This window comes from Chiloscyllium plagiosum, chromosome 37, assembly GCF_004010195.1.
Source record: "Chiloscyllium plagiosum isolate BGI_BamShark_2017 chromosome 37, ASM401019v2, whole genome shotgun sequence".
In the NCBI taxonomy this organism is placed as follows: domain Eukaryota; kingdom Metazoa; phylum Chordata; class Chondrichthyes; order Orectolobiformes; family Hemiscylliidae; genus Chiloscyllium; species Chiloscyllium plagiosum.
In genome coordinates this window covers 28,660,120-28,672,563 of record NC_057746.1, presented here as the reverse complement: position 1 = coordinate 28,672,563, position 12,444 = coordinate 28,660,120, and the positions used below count along the sequence as shown (strand labels likewise).

The 12,444-nt window shown below is 44.0% G+C and overlaps 1 pseudogene; it reads right to left on the bottom strand.

Moving 5' to 3' along the window:
* The window catches only part of LOC122541446, a 29,850-nt pseudogene extending 18,492 nt beyond the window's left edge, over positions 1 to 11,358 (bottom strand).
* Between the last annotated feature and the right edge of the window lie 1,086 nt (positions 11,359 to 12,444).

Sequence of the window (12,444 nt, the reverse complement as noted above, 5' to 3'; positions counted from 1 at the left end):
TAAGGTCACCCCTCAGCCTCCGATGCTCCAGGGAAAGCAGCCCCAACCTATTCAGCATCTCCTTATAGCTCAAATTGCAACACTTGCAACACCCCTGTAAATCTGTTCTAAACCATTTCAAGTTTCACAATATTTTTCCGATAGGAAGGAGATCAGAATTGCACGTAATATTCCAAAGTGCCGTGACCAACATCCTATACAGCCACAACATGACCTGCAAGCTCCTATACTCAATATTCTGACCAATAAAGGAAAGCATACCAAACAACTTTCATGGTCAGTGCTTTACAACCTCTCACAGCCTTTCTCTTTTTCACTTTCACTTCCTTTTGAAAGTACGAAATACAGAAAACTTTCATTTCAAGAGTCTGACGGCAGCATCCAAGGTTCACTCTGCCTGCTTCTTTGTTTTTCCCTTTTCCCATTTTTATTTTGGCATCATTGGGGAAGTTGGTAGGAAGGTGTTTTGTTTGGGTTGGGAGTATGGCAGAGGCTGGTGAGCCTGGAGCTGTGTCCAGGAGGTGGCTGGCAGATGGGCGAACATGGCAGCCTGAATCAGCGAGTTAGGCCTAGCGCCAAATGATCCGAAGAGAGGCGACTTTGACGTTGAGTGGATCTGTTGTTGGTGGTTTTGAAACAGTTATGGAGTCTCTTTTGTAAATTATTATAAACTATGCAAAATGGTACCAGTGGACAGTGGAAGTTTTTCACTGCATTTTATTGTGTTTGCACTGGAACATATAGGTAATAGTAAAATTATTCATTCAAAATCATTCATTCGTTAAATACAGCTGACTCCGATATATTGAGCTTTAACAGTAATCACCACCTATTGAGACCCTGTTCAGGCTTCAGCAGATTACTGTCCCTCAGGCAGCTGGGTCAGCGACCTTTTCATGACTGAGGTGACCAAATTTCAAACTTTTAAAATGGAAAAACAAAACATGAACCAGTTCTAGTCTCGCACTACCTCCAAATGCCCTCAACTATATACTCACTCGGTCTGTGTCTGACTCTCAATGTGCTCTCTCGTGCCTGAGCCTGTGCAGTTTAACAAGAGTGCTTTAATACTTTGCAAAAAAAAAACAAGTAATCACAACATCATGATTTAAGAATGATTTCACTGAAGTAAACAGATGATGAGATTGACCAGAAACCCAGCAACCAATGAATACTTAAATTCGAGTGAACTGGGTTTCATGTTGTTCAACATTCTACAGGAATGGTGTACGTACCCAAATCAATTTATATAGCACATTCAGTACAGATTATCAACAATATTCACAGCAGGAGACATCACATATACATAAGTTCCCTTACCATCAATTTTATTACAGAGTACCCACGTGAACGTGATGTTCTGATTAATATTTACAAACCTGGGCAGATCCATTTGAATGGCCAGCATTATTTAATCACTGACATTATTGTAATAGGTTGAGAATTTTAAGTTTAACAAACTGACAGTGCTATCATAATTACAGGAATCAAACCAATGAGCCATTAATATCAACAGAAAATGATGGAAGTACTCAGTGGGCCAGGCAACATGGGAATTGCACGTGCTCACTGCCTGAGTCCAAACTGAAGAGTGACGTGAATCACAACAGCATCTGGTCTCCCCTCCAGTCTTCTTTGGTAAAATCATTGATGAGATGTCAGTGTTGGTATTGCTCAGAACTGAATGCCCAGTCAGCATTAAGAGTCAACTACATTGCTGTGTGTTTAGAAGTGGTGTGGAAGCCAGCTAAACCATCCAAATTTACTCAATTGTTCAAATTTCAAAGATTTGAACCTCCGTCCACTGGAAACCAAGACCACCTCATCACTGTGAAGGTGGGAATAACAGTGATTCAAGGAATTCTTGTATTCATTGCCTTCACTTCCCCACCTCTTTCTGGATCTCATTGTCTCTCTCTGCCTTGCAGTGACATGATCTGGTGTACCCTCTGGAAAGACCCCACTGACTCTCCACAACCACCTGATGAAAGACCAGTGCTCCGAAAGGTAGTGCTTCCAAACAAACCTTTTGGACTATAATCTGGTGTTGTGTGATTTTTAACTCTACAATTGGACTTATATTTATTTCTTCTTTCCCCCAGCTCTACACAGCAATTTGCTGATCTTTCAGTTCCCAGTTCCGATACAGGGTTTATTCCCGGAATGTTAACTTGGCTTCTCCCTCCACCTGTGACTGACATCCACACCCATCAGTTTAAATTTGGCAGGAGGCAAGCGGACGGGGTGAAATTATGGGATGGATCTGTCAGTGCCCTTTAATCCTGCAGATTGTCAGCGGGGCGGAGTTTTTCCCGCCGTCATTCAATCCCGGATTGAAGATGGGAAAGAGCCTCTCAGTGAAGGTGTGGGTGAAAGTGTGGAGATGGGACATGGTGTCCGCATTGTAAAATGACACCTGTCCACCCTCATAGTCCAGGAAAACCCCGATCCTCCGGGGATTCTCACTCGGGGAGAGAGGGGTCAGTGAGGGGGAGGTGGCGGCAAAATAACCATCTCTGGGATACAACCCCACAGTCCACAGTCCGGTCTCCGGGTTCAGTCTGAATCCCCATTTCCTCTTCACAGACTCTCGGGCCACTCCCAGAATCCACCAGGTCTTCTCCCCCACCTCCACCTCCCAGTAGTGCCCCCTTGATATGAATCCCTCTGATCCCAGGACAAAAGGCAAGAGATCAAATCTCTCCAGGGAGTCAGGGAGTGGTTGCTCCGTGTCACCGAGTCTCACACTGGTCCGGTCCTCAGACAGGATGAGTAGGGGATGTGCTGTGTTCGGATCCAGAGTCAGAGAGGCTGGAGCTGGGGGGAGAGATCAAATTACATCGTCAGAGAGAAGAGACAACAGAGATGATAATGAAGGCAACGTGTACGAAGAATGGGGAGGAGAATGGAGAAGGAAGGGCCGGATAGGGCAAGGGAGAGCGGAGGAGAAGTTGGGAAGAATGGGGGAATTGGAAGAAACAGTAGGGGAGAGAGTGGAAGGCAGAAGAGTGTGGTGTACAGAGTGGGGAATGTGTGCAGCAAGTCGGAACAGTGAATGAGTGAAGGGAATAGAGGGGGATGGGACGTTATTGGGAGAGTGGAGGGAGGGACAAGAAAGTGCGTTGGAGAGGAAGCAAGAGAGGAGGGTGAAAGAATGGGGGAGGAGAGGCAGGTGTGGGGAAGGGAGCACTTTATGGGGTGGGAAAATTGAGGAATGGAAAAATAGTGGAATGGTAGGGGAAGGAAGAGTGGCTGTTGGGAGGGAAAATAATATCGTGTGAAGGGAGGGGAGTGAGGTAGAAAGAGCAGGAATGGGGAGCAGGAAGGGACAATGCTGCATGGGAGTTGTGCCGAAATGAGATGATGGAAATATGGCGGAGAGGATGGAAGATTGGGAGTGGGGAGGGGTTGGGCAGGGAGAAAAAGGAGAGCAGAGCAAGGTAGAGGAGATTGTAGAGCAGGACATGAGAGAAGAAAGAGCAGGCTTGGAAGGGAGGACGAGTGGGGGTAGATCAGACAAAGGGCGATGGGAGTGTAGGGAGAGGTATTAGTGGGAGGGTGTAAAAAGAAGAATGGATGAAGAATGGGGGAGAGGAAATGTGAGGGAGAGGAGAGGGTTTGGAACAAAGGGGAGGAGTTAGTAAGAGTGGGAAATATTGGGGAGGTTAAGTGGGATCAGTAGAGGAAAAAAGGAGAAAGAACAGCAGGGAGGGATAAGCAAGAGCTGGGAAAGGGATAAGACGACTGAGGGAATAGGAGAAAGTGATGCTGGAAGAGCAGGGAAGAATGAATAGTGGATGGAGTGGGATTGGAGAGGGAGATTAGAATAATCTAGTACAGAGGCCATTCAGCACATCGAATGTATCTGTTGAATCATTTTAAGGAAACATGGTACTTCTCCCTCCCGCTGGCAGCTAGTAATGGGAAGGAAATCCTGATCGTGTAAGTGACCCCCACATCCCACATTAAGACTATTGTGGTGCTCTCAGAGTGCGTAAAATCTGGCTGGTGTGGTTCGAATAGTAGGTGATGGAGATGGGCATGGATTTCATAATTAATCCTGTGAGACCATATAACCATGCGACAGTTGAGTGGCATTAAGCCATTTGGCCCATCAGGTCTACTCTGCTATGATCATGGTGATATGTTTCTCAGATCCATTCACCTACCTTTTCCCCATGTCTTTTGATCCCCTATGGTAATGAAGAATATTGAAGCACATTGTAGAAGAAAGTAAATTGAGAGAAAATTCCAAATTCAGAGGAATGCAGGATGGGCTGTTAGAGCTTGGGTTGCTACAATCTGGAAAGAGTCTTTAAGTGGATATGATGACAACTCTGTTTATACACTGTAAGCTTGTGTGGGAAACAGTGAGTAGCGGTTAAACAGGACATGGGTAAATAGACCAGAAGGTGGGCTTGAGAAGACATTCTCAGTACAAATCAGAAAGCAAATCTGCAGATCAGAACAAAGACTAAAAACAGTTGAATTCAGCTCAGTTGATAAAGCCCATTTCTCTCCAGAAGAGATGCTCACACAACTGGGTTTGTCCCCCATCTTACACTGAAATCCTTTCTGATGGATTCAGCAACTCATTCAATACAATACGTGAGCAAAACAGGGTACAAAGGGATTTAAGTGAAAGACAATTTGTCTGAGTTTCTGTGATGATTTATCTGACTACGATGTGAGTTTGATTTGCACATTGTTCCTTTATGTTTCCTTTCTCCCTCCATGACCCCATGTTACTGTCACTCCCAATGAAACTCTCTCCTCACTGGAAGCAAGAACAGATTATTTGCCACCCGTTCCTCAAGGACCACCCAACATCTTTCCACACTACAAATCCATGGAAAACTAATAGGAATGTTGTAGTGAAGCCCAAATATCAGATTAGATCGAGACGCTGGTCAAATTCATGGAGGGATCAGGAGAGCTTCACTGCTCAGTTAGTGGGATCCATCTATCAGCCTCATGATCTCCAAACTGCTTGTTACTCGCTATTATTGAAGTTGTCATATATCTGCGCTGTGTTTTAGAATTTGTGATCATGTTAAGTATATGAATGTTAATCGCTGTTGTTTTGAACCTTGGACATTTTAAGAGGATCATCACAGCCTTCAGTGACTACAGTAGGCAGAGTTAAAAAAATTTAACTATGTCCACCCCAGTCCAATACCGGCATCTCCTCAGTAGAGTTTCTGCAGCCCCTTCTGTTGATTAACTGTCTAATTTCATCCACATTAGGTGTCTGTTAACACAAGCCCTCAAGTGACAATATATTTTCCAGATAATGTCCTGTTACACGTGTCAGCCGATCAGGAATATTAAACTGTTTTTTACCCGGGTTAATGTCATCCATCATTTCTCTCCAAATTGTGTACTGTAAAGGGCCGTTGTACTTTCCAAGAGACAAGGCGCCATCTGCTGGTGATATCCAATTGTTCTCGCTAATCCTGCAAATATCAGACAATTCGTGTTAACAAATTGCACTTTGTTGGAATAAGTTATAAATGATTTATCTGGTCAGGTTTCAGCATGTTTTGTCATTCAGCAAATGAGGGAGAAAATTAAGGGAAAAATGTGTTTCCATAACCAGACTAAACACAACTTGGAAAGACAAAAAGCAATATCCTGATAAGAGATGAGTTACGAGATATCACACACCACAGGAGATGATAAAATTTCAGCCTGTGTTATTGCTGTAACATAAAGAGCTTGTGAAACAAAGATAAAAGCTGAAAATATCTCTTACTTTATTTTGTAATTTATTCCACTTATTCTATGAAGATCTGTAATCTTACATTTTTAACAATTACAAAAATTTACAAAGTAGTAACAGAGAGATGATGTATCTTTGTATCAAAGATGGCACCGTGTGTGGCAACATCATGCACTATTCATCGTACTCCTTTACTTCTGTACTTAAGTACACGTGACAATAAGATCTAAATTGAAACACAAACTCTAGCTCTGTTGAATGAGGCAATACTAAAAATAGCAGGGGCATTGGCAATAATTTTCAATTCCTCTCTAGCCACGAGAATTGCCAAAGGAACGATGGACAGTTAATGTAGAACCATTATTCAAGAATGGAGCAAGGGATAAAGCAGGAATCTAAAGGCCAGTCAGTCTGACCACAATGGTATAGAATCTATTTGAATGATTTATGTGCACTTCAAAATGGGAGAGCATGGGTTTGTTAAGGGGAGGTCATGTCTGACCAACTTGACTGATTTTTTCAAAAATATAACCAGCAGTCCAGATGAGGGCACTGCATTTGACCAAAGCTACTTGGATTGAGCAAGGCTTTTGATAACATCCTGCATGGGAGACGGACAGTGACATCAAAAGTCCTGGAAGGCAAAGGAAATTGGCTGATTGGACACAAAATTGGCTAAGTGGCAGGAAGCAGTGAGTGATGTTTGAGAGATGTGTTTTGTGACTGGAAGCTGGTGTCTGGGGAGGATCCACAGAAATCAGTGTTGTGATCTTTGCTGTTTGTGGTATGTATAACTGAATTAGCTTTGAAAGCAGGAAGTGATCAGTAAGTTTGAGGATGGTAGGAAAATTGGTGGGTTAGAACCTAAGAACAGAAGAATTAGGAGCAGGTGTAGGCCATCTGTCCAATTCAGCCTGCTATCATTCAATATGATCACGGCTTATCTTTTTTGTGATCACAGCTCCACTTCGCGCACTCTCACCATAACCCTTAATTCTTTTGCTGTTCTCAAAGTTACCTGTGTTAGCTCAAGAGGAAGCCCAGCTACTTCACTGGACATGGAATCTCACAAATATTGAGTTGTTAAATAGTGAGGAAGATAGCTTGGCATTATAAGACAATGTGACAGGCTGGTCAGATTGTCTGACCTTGGTGTGCATACCCACTGGTCCCTGAATGTACTAAGATAGGTAGACAAAGTGTTTAAGAATACATATGACAGTTGCATTTATTTATCAAGGCATAGAGTTTAAATACAGGATGGTGATGATGGAACTGTATAAAGTGTTGGTTAGGCCACAGCTGGAGTGTTTTGTGCAGTTCTGGAATCCACATCACAGAAGGAATGTGATTACCCTGGAGAGGATGCAAAGGGGATTTACCAGGATGTTCTCTGGGTGGAAGAGTTTCAGTTATGAAGAGAGATTAGACAGACTGAAGGTATTTTCCTTGGAGCAGAGCAGACTGAATGTGGACATGATTGATTATGACGTACAAAATAATGATGGGCATAGACAAATGCAGACAAGAGGAATGTTTCCCCTTGATGGAGGGATCAATAACCAGTGGTGCAGACTTAAGGGGTAAGGGAGGCGTTTGTTTTTGACTGACAGACTCAATGGCTGAAGTGCCTTTTTTTGTCCTCTAAATCTCCGTTTCTCTTACTACTCAGTTGCAGTAAGTATCTTCTTATAACAAAGCTGGAATATGAACCACAAATGGAGTTAAATAATATTTCAAAGCAGCGACAATAATCAGGAAATAAACCCATAATAACCCATCCCTGAGTTATTGAGCAAACTGCAGAGTTTCAGTAAAGAGCATGTCCTACCTTCTCTTCCGACATCCTTCCTCCTGAAAGAAACGAATCACAAACAGTGAGGATGGCAGTAACAGATTTCAGGAGGAGACAGACAACACGGAAATGTGAAGTGATATATTTTGAAAGGAAGACTGAGGAGAGGGTAAAATAAACTGGAACTGACCATCAGTCCCGCTCACCAACACAGTGACTCTCACACTCCCTCCGTACCAGACCCGCACATACTCTCCACATGGAACTGGAACTGGATTCTCATGGGAGTTCGAGGAGATAATTACAAAATGAGTATCAACCTCACAGCCCATTCCCCGGAGGATCTTGGTATTACTGAGATTCCGTAGACAGTGTGAGAGCAGTTTTGAACCGTGACAACATCTGAACAGTTCAGACAAAAAACAAGTTTAATTTTCCTCCTATCCATTTCAGGAGTGTATAAGTCCTGCTCTGATTTGCTTTTCCAAAATGCAGCACCTTTCATTTATTGAAATTAAACTCTATCTGCCACTCCTCAGCCCATTTGTCCATCTGAACAGAAATAACTGATGAGAAAGTGACAACAGGATCTTGATCAGACGGGCCAATGGGATGAGAAGTGGCAGATGGAGTTTAATTTAGATAAAATGTGAGGTGCTGCACTTTGGGAAAGCAAATCTTAGCAGGACTTATAGACTTAATGGTAAGGTCCTAGGGAATGTTGCTGGAAAAGCGCAGCAGGTCAGGCAGCATCCAAGGAACAGGCTTATGCCCGAAACGTCGATTCTCCTGTTCCTTGGTTACTGCCTGACCTGCTGCACTTTTCCAGCAACACATTTTCAGCTCTGATCTCCAGCATCTGCAGCCCTCACTTTCTCCTCCTAGGGAATGTTGCTGAACAAAGAGATCTTGATGTGCAGGTTCATAGCTCCTTGAAAGTAGAGTCACAGGTAGATAGGATAGTGAAGACGGCATTTGGTATACGTTCCTTTATTGATTAGAGTATTGAGTCCAGGTTTGGAACATCATGTTATAGCTGTATGGGACATTAGTTAGGCCACTTTTGGAATATTGCATGCAATTCTGGTTTCCTTCCTGTGGGAAGGATGTTGTGAAACTTGAAAGGGTTCAGAAAAGATTTACAAGGATGTTGCCAGGGTTGAAGGATTTGAGCGAAAGGGAGAAGTTGAATAGACTAGGGATGTTTTCCCTGGAGCGTCAGAGGCTGAGGGGTGACCTGATAGAGGTTTATAAAATCATGAGGGGCATGGATAGGGTAAATAGACAAAGTCTTTTCCCTGGCATGGGGGAAGTCCAGAACTGGAGAGCATAGGTTTAGGGTGAGAGGGGGAGATATGAAAGAGACCTAAGGAGCAACATGTTCATGCAAAACGTGGTACATGCATGGAATGAGCTGCCAGAGGAAGTGGTGGAGGCTAGTACAATTGCAACACTTTAAAGGCATCTGGATAGGTTTATGAATAGGAAGGGCTTGGAAGAATATGGGCCAGGTGCTGGCAGGCAGGTGGGACTAGATTGAGTTGGGATGTCTGGTTTGGCATGGACAAGTTGGACCAAAGTGTCTGTTTCCGTGCTGTACATCTCTATGACTCTTAATGTTACCATATCCTGCTATGAACCTGCACTTAAAGATCTCTTTGTTCAGCAACATTCCCTAGGACCTTACCATTAAGTCTATAAGTCCTGCTAAGATTTGCTTTCCCAAAGTGCAGCACCTCACATTTATCTAAATTAAACTCCATCTGCCACTTCTCATCCCATTGGCCCGTCTGATCAAGATCCTGTTGTCATTTTCTCATCAGTTATTTCTGTTCAGATGGACAAATGGGCTGAGGAGTGGCAGATAGAGTTTAATTTCAATAAATGAAAAGGTGCTGCATTTTGGAAAAGCAAATCAGAGCAGGACTTATACACTTAATGGTAAGGTACTGGGGCGTGTTTCTGAACATGTAGACCTTGGTGTTCTTGAAAGTAGAGTCACAGATAGATTAGGATAGTGAAGAAAGCATTTGGTATGCCTTCCTTTATTGTTCAGACCACCGATTATAGTGTTGTGAGATCATGTTGCGGCAGTACAGGCCAGTGATGAGTACACTTTCAAAAAATTGCATACAACTCTGCTCTTCTTCGTATTGGAAGGATTTTGTTAAACTTTAAAGGGTTCAGAAAAACGTTTACAAGGATGTTGCCGGAGTTGGAGGATTTGAGCGAGAGGGAGGTGCTGAATAGCCTGGAGGCTTTTTCCTGGAGTGCCTGAGGCTGAGGGGTGACCTGATAGAGGTTTATATAATCATGAGGGGCATGGATAGGATAAATAGACAAGATATTTTTCCCTGGGGTGGGGGAGTCCAGAACTAGAAGACATAGGTATGTGGGTGAGACTAGAAAGATATAAAAGGAGCCCAAGGGGGCAACTTTTTCACACAGAGGGTGGTGCGTGTATGGAATGAGCTGCCAGAAAAAGTGGTGGAGACTGGTACAGTTGCAACATTTAAAAGGCATGAATAGGAAAGGTTTAGAGGGATGTGAGCCAACTGCTGGCAAACAGGACTGAATTCGGTTAGGATATCTGGTCGGCGTGGATATGTTGGACTGAAGGGCATGTTTCCGTGTTGTACATCTGACTCTATAGCCAGGTGACGTTTCACGGAACTGACTGGCAGTACTCACCCTCAGAAATATCAGTTCGTCCGTTTGCTCCATCTGTTTCTGCAACTTTGAGAGTTTCTCCTCAACATAATTTAAATTCTCCTGAATTTCTCGAAGGTTTTTCTCCATTGTTTCTACAACCCTCTCCTCTTCTTCCCTGAGATCTCTGAGTAAACGCTGCTCTTTCTCAGTGAGAATCTGGTGTATTTTAGTGAACTCGGATGTGATGTGGGTCTGCAGACTGCTCGCCTGTTCCTACCAAATGAAATGTGAAACCTCATTAATGTCCCGCGATAAAGGGAACAAAACTAACCCAGATCCCAGAGAATCAGCACAGGGAGAGCTCACCCTCACTTCGGAAATCTTCCGTTTCTGGGTCAGTTCCATTTGGAGAACCGTCGATTTCTTCTCTGTGAGAAAATCTAAGGAAGATTTCAGTTTATTCTGGAATTGGGAGAGAAAATCGCAACAAGAAAATGTCAGACCTTGATACCATGACACAACTCACAGCGTTTAAAACACTCCCCCTTTACCTTATATATTTTAACTCCTTCTTTAATCGGGATGAAACGGTGCTCTCTGTGTTCCGCAGTGACACAAAACACACAGATCAATTTCTTGTCAGTTTGACAAAACAGCTTCAGATCTTCCTGATGTTCCTCACAGTGAGGTTTACTTTCCGTCTCTTTCGGATCCAGCTTTAATTTCCGAGCCTCCTCGGCCAGATTCGCTAAGGCCCGATTTACCCTGAGGTTTCTTTCCGGAAACTCCTCTCGACATTCCGGGCAGGAGTTTATCTCCTTCTTTTCCCAACTCTGGGTGATACAGGAGCGGCAGAAGTTGTGCCCACAATCCAGTGTAACCGGATCGGTGAAGAAATCCAGGCAAATGGGACAGATTACCTCCTCGGTCAGTCTCAGGAGCTGCTGTCTGGATGCCATATTCACACTCAGCACTTCCGGAATCCACCCGCTTTCAGTTTCGATGTGAAAGAACACATTGAGTTCAAAGATCTCACGAGAATTTTCACGCGATACTCGGAGCAATTATTCCAAACCCACACTTGCTACAGATGTGCACAATATGAACCAGAATGGGGGACCCTCCAATCACACGGAATCAATGTTGATTCCATCAGTTTCCTCATTCCCTCTCCTCCCACATCCGCCCCTGTCCTCTTGAACTTTCCTACCTGTTCATCTTCCTTCCCAGGTATCTGTCTACTCTCCGCTCCGACCTATCACCATCACGCCCAACCTTCATCTACCTATCGCATTCCCAGTTACCACTCCCACAACCATACCCTCCTCCCATTTATCTCTCCGTCCCCTTCCCCCCATCCCATTCTTGAAGAAGAGCTTATGCTCGAAACGTCAACTCTCCTGGTCCTCGGATGCTGCCTGATCGGCTGTGTTTTTCCAGCATCACACTTTCTGACTTTAATTCCATCCAGCACACTGGTTGTCTGTTAATAGGAGCTCTCAAATGACAGTGCACTTTCCTGATACTATTGAGATGCAAGTCATAGAATTATAGAGATGTACAGCATGGAAACAGACCCTTCGGTCCAACCCGTCCATGCCGACCAGATATCCCAACCCAATCTAGTCCCACCTGTCAGCACCCAGCCCATATCCCTCCAAACCCTTCCTATTCATATACCCATCCAAATGCCTCTTAAATGTTGCAATTGTACCAGCCTCCACCACATCCTCTGGCAGCTCATTCCATACATGTACCACCCTCTGCGTGAAAATGTTGCCCCTTAGATCTCTTGCATATCTTTCCCCTCTTACTCTAAACATATATCCTCGAGTTCTGGACTCCCCAGCCCCAGGGAAATGACTTTGTCTATTTATCCTATCCATGCCCCTCATAATTTTGTAAACCTCTATAAGGTCACCCCTCAGTCTCCGATGCTCCAGGGAAAACAGCCCCAGTTTGTTCAGCCTCTCCCTGTAGCTCAGATCCTCCAAAGCAGGCAGCATCCTTGTAAATATTTTCTGAGCCCTTTCAAGTTTCACAACATCTTTCTGATAGGAAGGAGTCCAGAATTGCACACCATATTCCAACAGTGGCCTAACCAATGTCCTGTCGAGCCGCAACATGACCTCCCAACTCCTGTACTCAATACTCTGACCAATAAAGGAAAGCATACCAAACGCCTTCTTCACTATCCTATCTACCTGTGACTCCACTTTCAAGCAGCTATGAACCTGCACTCCAAGGTCTCTTTGTTCAGCAACACTCCCTAATA